The sequence below is a fragment of the Aulonocara stuartgranti genome (assembly GCF_965226115.1).
Source record: "Aulonocara stuartgranti genome assembly, chromosome: 22".
Lineage (NCBI taxonomy): Eukaryota > Metazoa > Chordata > Actinopteri > Cichliformes > Cichlidae > Aulonocara > Aulonocara stuartgranti.
In genome coordinates, this window is record NC_138957.1 from 8,233,940 (window position 1) to 8,247,098 (window position 13,159).

The 13,159-nt window shown below is 41.6% G+C and overlaps 1 protein-coding gene across 1 annotated transcript in view; it reads left to right on the forward strand.

Moving 5' to 3' along the window:
- Window positions 1-13,159, forward strand: part of LOC309698362 (CMP-N-acetylneuraminate-beta-galactosamide-alpha-2,3-sialyltransferase 1-like) — a 50,918-nt gene that overhangs the window by 17,383 nt on the left and 20,376 nt on the right. The window lies entirely within an intron of this gene.

Sequence of the window (13,159 nt, forward strand, 5' to 3'; positions counted from 1 at the left end):
GATGGAATCCCTGCAGTGACAGGTTTTAGGACAGGACCCCAAGGAGTCTAGATGCTGGAGCTTAAATGGAGCTCTGTGCAATTCAGGTGAGATGAAGACAGGGAGGAGATTGGTTGCACAAAGGGAAAATGATGGAAAGCACAGATTTCAAGCACACAGAGTGGAGGCTCAAAGAAGATGACTGGACTAAGGTAATGAGGATGATTAAAAAAAATAATGAAAAAAAAACCAAAATCAAACCTGAACTCCATTACTTAGCCCCAACCCAGTCATGACCCTTCAAAGGAAATTTGTGCCTCACTTCTTACAAGTTCAAAGGGGGTGAAACAAGTTCCCATGGGTGAGTGATCTTTGAGGTTTAAATCCCCATGAGCACATAAGAACATTCAAAGACTATTCTCACTCTGCTATTGTGAAGATGTACCTTTTAGTCCCATAATGGATCTCAAGGAGATGAGAAGAGGCTTTTGAAGAAGTGTATGGTGAAAAACAAATATATCCTTTATCCTAAAACTCACTCATCCTTTATTCAGGAGAAACTAAGATGAAGCAGCATTAGCTTAATGAAAAGCACTCACTGAGGCACAGATACATAAACAGTCACCAGAGACAGTGAAAAGAATTCATTGGAAAATATTTCACACCACAAAACAAGATATAATATACTTCACTAAGCTTTTTTTTTTTTTATCAACAGATAATCCAGTTTTCTCACTTAGACAGAACCATAAATGCTGTTCATCCGTCCATTCTCTTCTGTTGTAGCCTATCTCAGCTGTCACAGGTCAAAACACTCTGGGCAGGTCACCAGTCTGTCAAAGAGACTTGTGAAAGGCGCTATGCAAAGGTAAAACTGATATTATTTTTGAAATTACTACAAATATTGATTCATTATATTTGTATTGTTTTTAATTAAAGTGACATGATATCAAAAAACTGCACCTTAATAACATTTGATCTGAAAAACCTTAGCTATTGTCAAGAAACACAAGTCAGTTGATGACTTATTAGGAGGAAGTCATTAGTCGACTCAGAGGTAGTAGCAACACGTTACGGAACAACAAACACTCCAAACACACCCTTAGAGTCAAACAATGAAGACACACATCAAATGTAGATTTATGATAAAATGTGTCCTTCGACAAAACCTTCATAACTTTGTTATGAATAGAGGTGTTTTGTTAATGGAATGTAAAGAAAGTGGATATATAAAAAGGATGATCTCCATTTAGAAAACAAATATTTCCAAAACTGACTACTAGACTTGTAGTCAACACCCTCTCTGTTTTTCACATAATGATATTATCCTATATCCTCGTATGTGATTGGCCACAATGTGGAGAGATTGGAGCATAGCTGAGCCACTGTGTGAGAGCTGAGCAGCGAAAGGAAATTAAGTGAGGAGCCGGCTCTCGCTTAATGGGAGTCGACTCTTCTGATTCACTACAAAGCACTCTCTAAGCATGGCTCTTAGAACTGATGCTTTTGCGCATGACACATTATCGAACATTACGTTGTGTGTCATGGATACTGTTGACTCCAAATCTCCCGACCACTATCTCGATCTGAGACAGAAAGACCGAGACAGCAAGACCAAGACAAGACCGAGTGATCCGAGATCAAGACAAGACCAAAACCAAAGATCGGTCTCGAGACATCCAACTCTACTGACTACATGAACAACACTTTACAGTGGTTGTATATAAAAATCATATCTGTACCCATTCATCTCTCCATCTGTTACAGGTTGTCATGTAGGGTGATGGAGTACCTGGAGGGACCTATGCAGGAGTACGGAGAACGGTTCCTGTGTGGGAACAGAACACACAAAACATAACATAAATTATTTACCTAACATTTATCTCCATTATGCAATTAACTTCCTAGGACCTGGTGTCCACATATGTGGACATCACATTTTGGGTTGTCTAGACCAAAATACAAAATTTTGCTCTACAAGGGCCTGATATCCATTTATGAGGACATTATACTATCAGTGTTCTATCAAAATTTAAAACGAATGTCCTTATATGTGGATTTCATTTTTCTCAGAAAAAAAAATCCGGTAAAAAAAATTAAATCTGGTAACTATTTGTTTTTACATTCATCAGGTCCCAATCAGCCTAAATAGTAAAGAGTTAAAAATGCATGCCATGAAAGAGTTCGGGTCTTAGGAGGTTAAGAGTCTTAGCAGGTTAAGTCAGTTGTTTTTATATATACCTTATGTTGGGGAACTGGGTGTTGGAGCTTAAACGGTTTAGGCCAACATTTTGCTGTGATCTTTATTTTGAGTTTGTAGTTATAATCTTGATTATTTTGCATTACAACATAAAACAATATGCTCCACAAATTTGTCCTGCCTTGTTAATCTATTGGCTTGTTGTAAAGTGTTGGTAGGTGTCGTAAAGGGGGTGTGTTAGGCATGAGGCACCATGAAAGGTTAAGTAAGTAAGCAGGACGTGGAGCAACAGTTTTCTGATCGTCGCCGTTTATTGTGGTTTCGTTGTAACATAAAAGGAATGTAAACAGAGCTCCCACCAGAGGCATTTGTTTTGTATTTTTCGGTTTGTATGGAGAATAAATGTTTTCCTTTTTTTACATTTGCCTCGTTTTTGCTACCGAAAGGCATACAAGCGATTCAAGAAGAGCACAAGTCAGAAACTTTACATCCTGCAGAAGTGGCAAAGAAGGACCAAAGGTTGCCGCTACACTGGGTATATCATTAAAAAAGAAAACTGGGGCAGAAAAAAGACAATATACCTGTCAGGGACTGGGTCTGTGACCCAGCATTTAGAGTTTATTGTTATATTTTTGTGATTTCTTAGGTATATTGGTAGGTATTGGTAGGTAGGTATGTTAAGATCTTGCTGTGGCTGTTATTAGTTTGGATTTGAGTTTCCTTGTATTTTGTTATTCATTGTTTATGTTTAAGTCCATCTAGTCATAAGCTCCTGGGTTGCCTAGTTATAGTTCTTGTTTATTTAGATTCCTTTGTGTCATCACTTCCTGTGTTAAGTCTCCCTTGTTGGTTAGTGTGTCTAACCTGTCATGTTTCATGTCTGTGTGGTTTATGTTGTCAAGTTCGTTTCAAATCAAATCAAATCACTTTTATTGTCTCATCACATGTGCAGGTACATTGGTACAGCACATGCGAGTGAAATTCTTGTGTGCGAGCTTCACAAGCAACAGAGTTGTGCAAAATACAATAACATAAACAGGCAAAATACACTTCAAATCCTGTCTCCCCCCCACCCTGGACCCCCACCAATTCGCATACCGCCAGAACAGGAGCACAGAGGATGCAGTCTCCATCGCACTGCACTCTGTCCTCTCACACCTGGACAACAACAACACCTACGCCAGAATGCTGTTTATAGACTTCAGTTCAGCATTCAATACAATCCACCCCTCACAACTCATCAGGAAACTGACAGACCTGGGCATCAGTTCCCTCATCTGCAAATGGTTACTGGACTTCCTGACCAACCGCCCCCAACACGTCCGGCTGGATAACCACTGCTCATCTACAATCACGATGAACACCGGTGTACCACAAGGCTGTGTGATGAGCCCTTTCCTCTACTCCCTCTTCACCCACGACTGCAGACCTGCTGATGGTTCCAACACCATCATTAAGTTTGCAGATGACACCACGGTGATTGGCCTCATCAGTGACAACGATGAGGCCGCCTACAGGGAGGAGGTGGATCGTCTGGCTGAGTGGTGCGACACAAACAACCTGCTGCTTAACACCGAGAAGACCAAGGAGCTCATCGTGGACTACAGGAGGAATGCTGACCCACATCCACCCATCCACATTAAGGGGACGGCTGTGGAGCGTGTGAGCAGCTTCAAGTTCCTGGGAGTCCACATCTCCGAGGATCTCACCTGGACGACCAACTGCTCCAAGCTGGTCAAGAAGGCTCACCAGCGCCTCTTCTTCTTGAGGACTCTGAGGAAGAACCACCTGTCCTCAGACATCCTGGTGAACTTCTATCGCTGCACCATCGAGAGCATCCTGACCAACTGTATAACAGTCTGGTACGGGAACTGCTCTGCCTCGGACCGGAAGGCGTTGCAGAGGGTCGTGAAAACTGCCCAGCGCATCGCCGGAGCACCACTTCCTGCCATAAAAGACATCTACAGGAAGCGGTGTCTGAAAAGGGCTGGGAAAATCATCAGAGACCCCAGTCACCCATCACATGGACTCTCCACCCTCCTGCCCTCTGGGAGGCACTACAGGAGCCTCCGGACTAAGACCACCAGGTACCGGAACAGCTTCTTCCCCACAGCTGTCAGACTCCTGAACTCTGCCTCCTGACATCTGACCCACGTTAACTCATGGACTGAACATACACACACACACACACACAATGGACAACTGTACCCTCAAACACACAATAATAACATGGAGTGAACCACCACTCACAACCACTAGCACTTTATATAGCCTCTGTAGAAATTATCCACACCCTCACTTACCTTAACTGCACTACTGTATAGCTCTGTGTAAATAATCATTCTGTACATACAATAATTTTTAACCCTACAACTGTTTACAACTTGCATAGTTCCCATTTCTGTATAGCTGTATATCTCAGATTCCTGTAAAGTTATTTATTTCATATTCTGTATAGTTTTTCATATTTATATCCTGTCCATATCCTGTACATAGCTTGTACTCACTACAGCCTGTACATACTTATAGTTATAGAATATTCACAACATACTTCATACCGTGTACATTATAACATACCATAATAGACCCATTTCTGTAATATACTTACATATCTATATTATTGCTAATATATATTGTAATATATCTATATCACTAAGCACTTCTGGATGGATGCAAACTGCATTTCGTTGCCCTGTACCTGTGCATGTGCAATGACAATAAAGTTGAATTCTAATTCTATTCTAATTCTTTTGTGTCATTGTTTTGAATTTCATCACATTGGACAAAGACAGGAATACTTGCACAGCCTGTTAGGCTTCTTTCCTTTTTTGCATAAAGCAATTATTTACATTTATCTCTACTGTTGCTCTTTTGCTGACCTCAACATTCATTTGCTTATTCTCAAAATATTTTGAGTTAGGACCAAAGGCTTTGGTCTGCTTAAATTTTACCTGTTTAGAAAACAGCTATAGAAAAAAACAACCACTGTACTCTTAAAATGTCAAAGTCATTGTCAATGTCAACTTTATTTATATGGCACTTTACAACCAACAAGATGCACCAAAGTGCTGCACAGCACAAACACCAAAGCAATTGATAGGAGTACCTGAAAAGAACGAGGGGGGGGGGAGGCAGAGATTATTTGTTTTAAACGCGACACTAGTTTCATGTAGATGAAATCAAAACCAACTCTAGATAGGACATAGGTGAACTGGTGAACATGTATGCTACCATGAAAGTAAACAGTTTATTTTTGAGCCATCATCTGGTGTTCTCATTCTGTGGAGATTTTCACATTAGTCAGATATGAAAATAATAAAACACAGCTACAAGTTAGGGGCTCCTTGAAGCCAGTCTCAGATATAGAGATACCGTAAAAGTCAATTTATTTCTCTGCATGTAGGGAGGATTTTTTTCAGAGAACTGGTTCTCAGTAGTTCAGTTCTTTGGATTGTGCCTATCGGTTACTATCGCACTTGTACAATTAACAGATTTCAGTTGTGTGCCAGAGGAGGAAAACAGTGGTGCATTCTACAGCAGGGATACGGACAATGTTTTGTTTTTTCACCTTTTAACAAAGGGGGGAAATCCCTCCAACATGTACAAACATTTGAACACACAGCATGCAATTAATTTGCATGTTAGTAATGTCTTTGATACGCTGCTTAGTGATGGTGGAGCCAATGAAAACCCAATAAGAATCGATAAGAGAATCAATAAGGAATTAAATTGCTAAGTGATACTGATATGGGAAAACAGCCCTTACTTGTCGAAGCATGGACTCCGCTAGACCCCTGAAAGAGTGCTGTAGTACCTGACAAAAAGATGTTAGTAATATGATTTTTTTGATTTGATTTTGATTTTATTGATTAGCATTCAAATATCTCAGTGAATACAGAACAAAGATCTACCACAAAGCAAGAAAGCACGAGACAAGGCTAATCAAAAGGTATTGGCTGAAGCATTTGCTTATTACGCCAACCCTTTTAACAAAAGATCTTTTTGCATGCAGCTCCTGTACACAGGGCTCGAAGCAAATAATAAAACAAAGCAAAAACAAAACAAAACAAACAAACAAACAAACAAGAAAAAAAAACTTTCCGCCTTAGATAAGTAACTACATCAAAGCAAAAGAATCAAGAGTTTTTTTGGGTTTTTTTTTTTTTTTTTTTGCTCTTTTCATTCTTGATATATATATTTTTCTAATACTCTATTTTTAAACATATTTTTAAACAAGGAAAATGAACTACACCTTTTAAAATCACTGTCATAACTATTCCACAGGTTAACTCCTCCAACAGAAACACATCTCTGTTTTATATTTGTCCTCATCTTGTTTTTTTTTAAAGAAATCTGTTCCCCTTAAGTCATATTGACTCTCTCTGACTTTAAACAGCTTCTGAGTACTGCGGCAAAGCAAGTTATTTTGTGCTTTATACATTATCTGTGCCATTTTATGTTCATCTAAATCATAAAATTTCAGGGTATTCAGATTAATAAACAAAATGTTAGTTGGTTCTATATAGTTTGATTGGTTTATAATTCTTATAGCTCTTTTTTGTAACTTTTTTTTATTTTTTTATTTTTTTATTTTTTTTTAGTCACTTCCACGTTGGCTTCACTGTCCACTGTTAAAAGGAGCTACTAGAAGATGTTTTCACCAGAGCATGGTTCATAATCAGCTGTTTGCATAAGCAACCTTAGTACAGGAGCACGGTGTGACTCTGCTGCCCCGCTGACATTTTGTCTAGACCAGGGGTGGGCTCCTCAACATGTCCTGAAGTTCTCCAGAGGCCTGGTAACGAACGACTCATTTGATTCAGGTGTGTTGACCCAAGGTGAGATTTAAAACCTGCAGGACACCAGCCCCCGAAGCCTGGAGTTGCCCACTCCGGGTCTAGACCCACGGAGAGCTGAGGTTTTGGCTTTTACTTTAATACACCGGTCTTTTTTGTAACTTGAAAATAGGAAGAGTGTTCGTTTTATATGCATTACCCCATATCTCCAGACAGTAAGTCATATATGGAAGCAACAGAGTACAATAAAGTGTGTATAACGATTTTTTATTCAGGACATGCTTTGTTTTATAGAGAATAGCAATGGTTTTTGACATTTTTGTTTTCACATGGTTTATATGAGACTTCCAACTCAGCTTATCATCAATTATCACTCCAAGAAATTTATTTTCGTACACTCTTTCAATTTCAATTCCATTAATCCTGATTTTAGATACATTTTTCATTTGTCTAGTGCCAAAAATAATCTATTTTGTTTTCTTTATATTTAACGATAACTTATTTACATCAAACCAGTTTTTTTCCGCTGTAGTCAGAAGCTGTTCTGGGTTTTTACCTGAGCAATACAGAGTGGTGTCATCAGCAAACAATACACATTTTAACAGTTTGGAAACACTACATATGTCATTTATATATAATATGAATAATTTAGGGCCCAGCACAGAGCCCTGAGGAACACCACAAGTTACCTTCAGCTGATTAAATTTTACATTATTGATTTCAACATATTGATATCTGTCATCCAGGTAACTTTTCATCCACTTGTATGCTAACCCTCTTATGCCATATCTCTCTAGTTTATTCATTAATATAGAATGATCAATTGTATCAAACGCCTTTTTTAAGTCTATAAAAACACCAACTGTCATGACCCTGTGCCTTCTCGGCTGACTCTGTATGGCTACAAGTGTTTTTGTTGTGCTGCATCTCTCTCTCTCCCCTCCCGCACACTGCGCTCTACCGGGGCGGAGTCGTGACGGCTCCAGCCCCTGGCTCGGACACCTGCAAGCAATCATCTCACCCACTTAAGGCGGCTGCTGAGAGTGCTTCCTCGCTGGATTATTGTGTAACACTCGTCAGTGTCATCACCTATCTGAGCTGTTTTACGAGTTTCTGTCGTGCCACTACTTACCTGCCTTTCCTCTCTGTGCCAGAATTCTCGCCAGCCTGAGGACCGCCGTTGGTGAGCTAAAGCCGGAGTCCGAGCTACCTGAGCTTCAGTGGATTTTGTACCTAGCCCTCTTCTTCCCGTGCCTGTGTTCCCCGGAGACCCTCTTCCTGTGCCCCCCTCACCCGTATATATTCGCACCTGGTGTCTGTGTGTGTAAATAAATCACGAACTTAAGTGACGGTCTGCCTCCGAGTCCCTCCTGAGCCTGACAGAATAATCCAGCCACCGCTATGGACTCAGCAGGCCCAGCCTCGGCAGCGACAGCCCCCATGTCTCTGGAGGAGCTTCTGCACCGACACGAACAAATGCTGGTGAAGCTCAGCGGAGACGTGGCGTCTCTAACGCAGGCCTTCGCCCAACGGATTCCGCTGGCCGAGGACCAGCCTCCCGCGGCCCCTCCCCAGGTAACGCACGCTCCTGCCGTCACTACAACAGCCACAGCTACCCAGGCTGCTAGCGCGGTAGCTTCAGTAGCCTCCGCGGTTTCGCTGGATAAGCTTTTGCCTTCACCTGAGGCTTTTTCTGGGGAGATGGGAAAGTGTGCGGGATTTTTGTTGCAGTGTTCTATGCACTTTCAATTACTGCCCCATGTGTTTGTTTCTGACGGGGTTAAGATCGCTTACGTCACCCAGCTACTACGTGATCGAGCCCTGGCCTGGGCCCAGGCCCAGCTGCAGGCTTGCCCCGGAATGTCTTATGACGACTTCCTGTCGCGCTTCAAGTCGGTGTTTGATAAAGGCTCTAGTACGGAGGCAGCTGGCTATCGTTTGATTAATCTGAAGCAAGGTAGGCGAAGCATGGCTGACTTTTCTGTTGATTTCTGGACCCTAGCTGCACAGACCAAATGGGGACCTGAGGCTCTGAAGACCACTCTGTTAAATAATATCTGCGAAGAGCTCAAGGATGAGATAATGATGCGGGAGCTTCCTGCCTCTCTGAATGCATTAATGTCCCTGTGTATTCAGGTGGATGATCGCCTGCGGGCGCGCCAGAGCTCACGAAGGCGGCAGTTTCGCGAGCCTCTGGCTTCTCGGGAGCCCCAACCCGACGCACGGGAGGCTGGAGCGTTTGGAACAGAGGAGGAGGTACCCATGCAGCTGGGACGTTCTCGACTCACTCCTGCGGAGCGACAACGCCGGTTTTCCGCGGGTGAGTGTTTGTATTGCGGTCGCAAGGGGCATTACATCTCTGCCTGCTCGGCGCTGGCAAAAGGGGGCGCCCGCCAGTAATTGAGAGGGTACTGGTGGGCGACCTGTCCAGCAACAAGCCTCTTCCCCGTCTCTTGCTGCCTGCAAAACTCACCCTCCGGTCGTTGTCCCATTCCCTCTCTGTGTTAATTGACTCTGGTGCAGAACAGAATTTCATTGATGCGTCGCTAGTCTCCAAGCTCAACATTGGCACACAGCCACTGCCTCATCCTCTCCGCGTGTCTGCCCTGTCCGGTCACCGGTTGCCTGACATAACACACGTCACCCTACCCGTCACACTCACTCTCTCCGGTAACCACGTTGAGAACGTTTGTTTCTGTGTGTTTAAGGCTCCAGTAACCCCGCTTGTACTAGGTTATCCATGGCTTTGTTGAAATCTCCCAATTCTTTGAATCTTTGGGCTGAAGGAAGGACAATACTCGGTGTATTTATGCTCAATCAACAATCATTTATTTCCATACAATTCAACACTTAAGAGCATAAGGACCATCATGATGGGGAGAGCTGCCTGAAGAGGGTCACAGCAAGTCTCAAAATGGTGACGGGTTGCTCAGCTTTTTATAGTCTCTAGTGGCCCCCATCTAGTCGTAAAAGCCAAAACATCACATTCTTTCTCTGTTACAGCGCCTAAGTTATGACCTCGACAGTTGTTTCTCTGCTTTCTGTAAGGTGGGGGTGTGGAATGTGGTCTGTCTATCTCCCCTGTCTTAGACACAGAGTCTCCTGCTTACAAGCTTCTCTTCATGATTCAACAATTAAGCATGTAACACATTCACAGCAGATCAAGGATACAGAGTGATGCACACTTATCTAATAAACTAATAAGTGAATATGTTCTGTTAACTCAAAAGTATAATAAGAACTAAACTACATACAGCTCACACACTCTATATTAAAGGGTATAATATGATCTACAGCAGTATCATACTTCAACTACTTTGATTACATATATAAGGTAACATATAATAACAGAATAATCTAATAATTCCCCCTTTTGATCTCTTAAAAGAGATCACTTATAACATGCACTCCAGGGTCGCAAGGTCCAGTTCTTCTTGGTCCTGAGGCCCTCTGTCCCCCTTTAACGGGTGGACCATATGTGGGTTGACCTCTGTGTTCACGCAGTTCAGATGCAAGCAAAGTTAGATTTACAACCATAACAGCAGTTACAGATGACACTCCCATCACTCCCCCATTCTCCCACAGCTTTATTTTGGTGGTCCAGTTTTCCACACCCTTTTTAATGCCCCCTTATACCTTTCAAACGTACTTAGACTAGAACCTCTGTCTAAGGAGCTTTTAACCTTTATTTTTATTGCTGCAGCTACCAGTGTCTTCCAGTTGGGTGATTCTCAGCTTCTTTCTTCGACCTCCGGGGTTCGACCACCCTTTAGTCATTGCACAGTTCTGGGGATTATTCTGCCCCGATTTCAAACAAGGATCTGTGTGTTTTGGGATCACCGCCGTGTCCCCCTTTTTGCCAAGAGCCTCTCGAACCTCGTTGGTCTGGTGTTCCTGGTTTTCGCCAACCCTTTCATGGTTATTGCTGTGTTTGTGGGATCCATGTTCTCCAGGAGCCCAAACGCCATGACACTTGACCCCAGTTGCTGTCTCGGCAGTCCCTACATCTGTCTCTCCTGTGAAGGGTCCTCACATCTCCGTGTCCCCGTCTGGTGTCTGTTCCTTTCTCTGCAAGAGACAGAAAACCAAAACACCTCTCTCCCTAGCCTTGATAATCTAATATTGTTATCCATTGTTGTTCTAATGATTCAAATTTGGTTTAAAATATTATGTTCAGGACCTATTCTAATCATAATCTATGTGTGTGTAAAAGAAATCAAAAATTAGTGAACACTTTCTAAGTCTAACACATTATAAGCTTAAGTTTTACCATAGCTAAATTATTAAACACAGAAATAACGTCATAAGATGTTCATAAAACCATTGTTTGATGTTCGGACTCAACTCCCCCTTTTTGACACACTCCCATGTGTCAATTCATTGGAGCTAGACAATTAAAAGAGAAGGTTAGTGACATCATATCTCAGAAAGTATCAGAAATTCTTCTCTCGAGTACCGTTGCTCCAGCCTTGTCATCCCAGAGGATCCTCAATCCCGGAAATTTCCCTTCTCCTCCTGTAATAAAGTCTGTCATCCTTCCATGCCCTGGTAACTGGTCCATCCAGAGCTGTAACATTTTGAAATGTACATACAACAAGCCAAACCACACCTTGGTCACACCAACCCTTTTCTGCCCTGAAGATGTCCAACGCCATCTTAGTCTGGACCAGGGTTGTAATAGTTTTGCAATTTTCATTAGTTTTTATTTTTATTTAGCTTCGACTTCAGATTTTCAATTTTATATCAGTTTTAATCAGTTTTTACCAATTGTTTGCTAGTTTAGTTTTGATTAGTTTCAGTTATAGTTTTAGTTGTGTCTGCAATAATTAAGTGTAGCAAAATCCCAGTCCCATCATATCAGTCATGCTCTTGTGCTTATCCTTGGGTATTGTGACTATTAACTCTTGCAGCACTGGGTGCTCCTAATTTTGGTTCAAGTGAATTTATAAACTTTGTGAAGGGAATTGACTCCTCTGCACACTGGAATAAACATAATCAACATGATCCACATTTTACTGCGTGTTCTTTCACCATCTTATTGATTCAAATGCTCCATCCTTATGTGGTTTGCGACATTATGTTTATCCACTTTGTCTCTAAATGTTTGAAGAATTTTCAAGTTTGGGGTCAAATTTTAAGAATTTGACCATAAGTGAAAGTTATGGTGTCATCACCCCCTTCGGGGCTTACCTTTCCCAGTTTTGATGACATTCCTCCCTATTCTTTGCAAATACCCCCTGTTGGTGGCGAGAAACTGTTGGTGTGGTCAAGTGGGTGCTATAGAAACAAAAGCTCAGGACCGAACAGTTATCAGTCATGTACTTCCTACAAATTTTACATATATTGAATTTCATATTGATCCTCTGAGTGTAATGGTACATTTTAATTTGAATTTATCAAAACTAAACGCAATAGGTTTTCTTTCTTTACTTTGCTCTTGTTCTTTTTCAGTACCACATCCTATCAAATGTCCCTGTCGGTTATATTCTACTTTTAATAACTTACTATTTCAAGCGAGAACCTAAATCACGTGGCCCAATGTTTGTTATTACATATCTCTATTCTGAATGTGGCAAGTCATTCATAGGTATTGTTAAAGTTTTGGCGATTTTCCTCTATAAAATTTAATTAACTTTTTACAGTGGCCTGCTATGGTTAATAATAACATATTCCAGTCATGAGTGATATCAAACGTTTTTCTCCACTGTAGCATTTGGCATTCCCAATAATATACCATGATACCTTAATCAAAACACAGCTAATATAGCACAGTTTTCTTAATGCAAACAACAGTAACTCAGCATTACCAACCCAAGAGTTAAGTCTGCAGTTCCACACTCTCATGTGAAGCCACAGTCTCCTCCTCCAGTCTCTCTTATCCTCCTGCTCCTGAAAAAACAAAACAAAGCGAAGCATCCACCCTTCTCTTGCCGGCTGGGTGAATTGTTTATTGGCATTTACTAGTCCTAAAGTGGGTGCAGTCATTGTCTCAGTATCAAGTCAGTCAAAACTTTTAGTCGTCAGTCCATCACAGTCCATTCACATGCATACCTCCACACACATTCATACCAGATGTTGCTGATAATGGAGTCTCCCGCGCAACCTATTCGAGCATCCATCACCAGCAAGATGACGTCATCATTTTAAAAGGAAAACAATTCTTTGTTCTTTTATTCTGGATTGA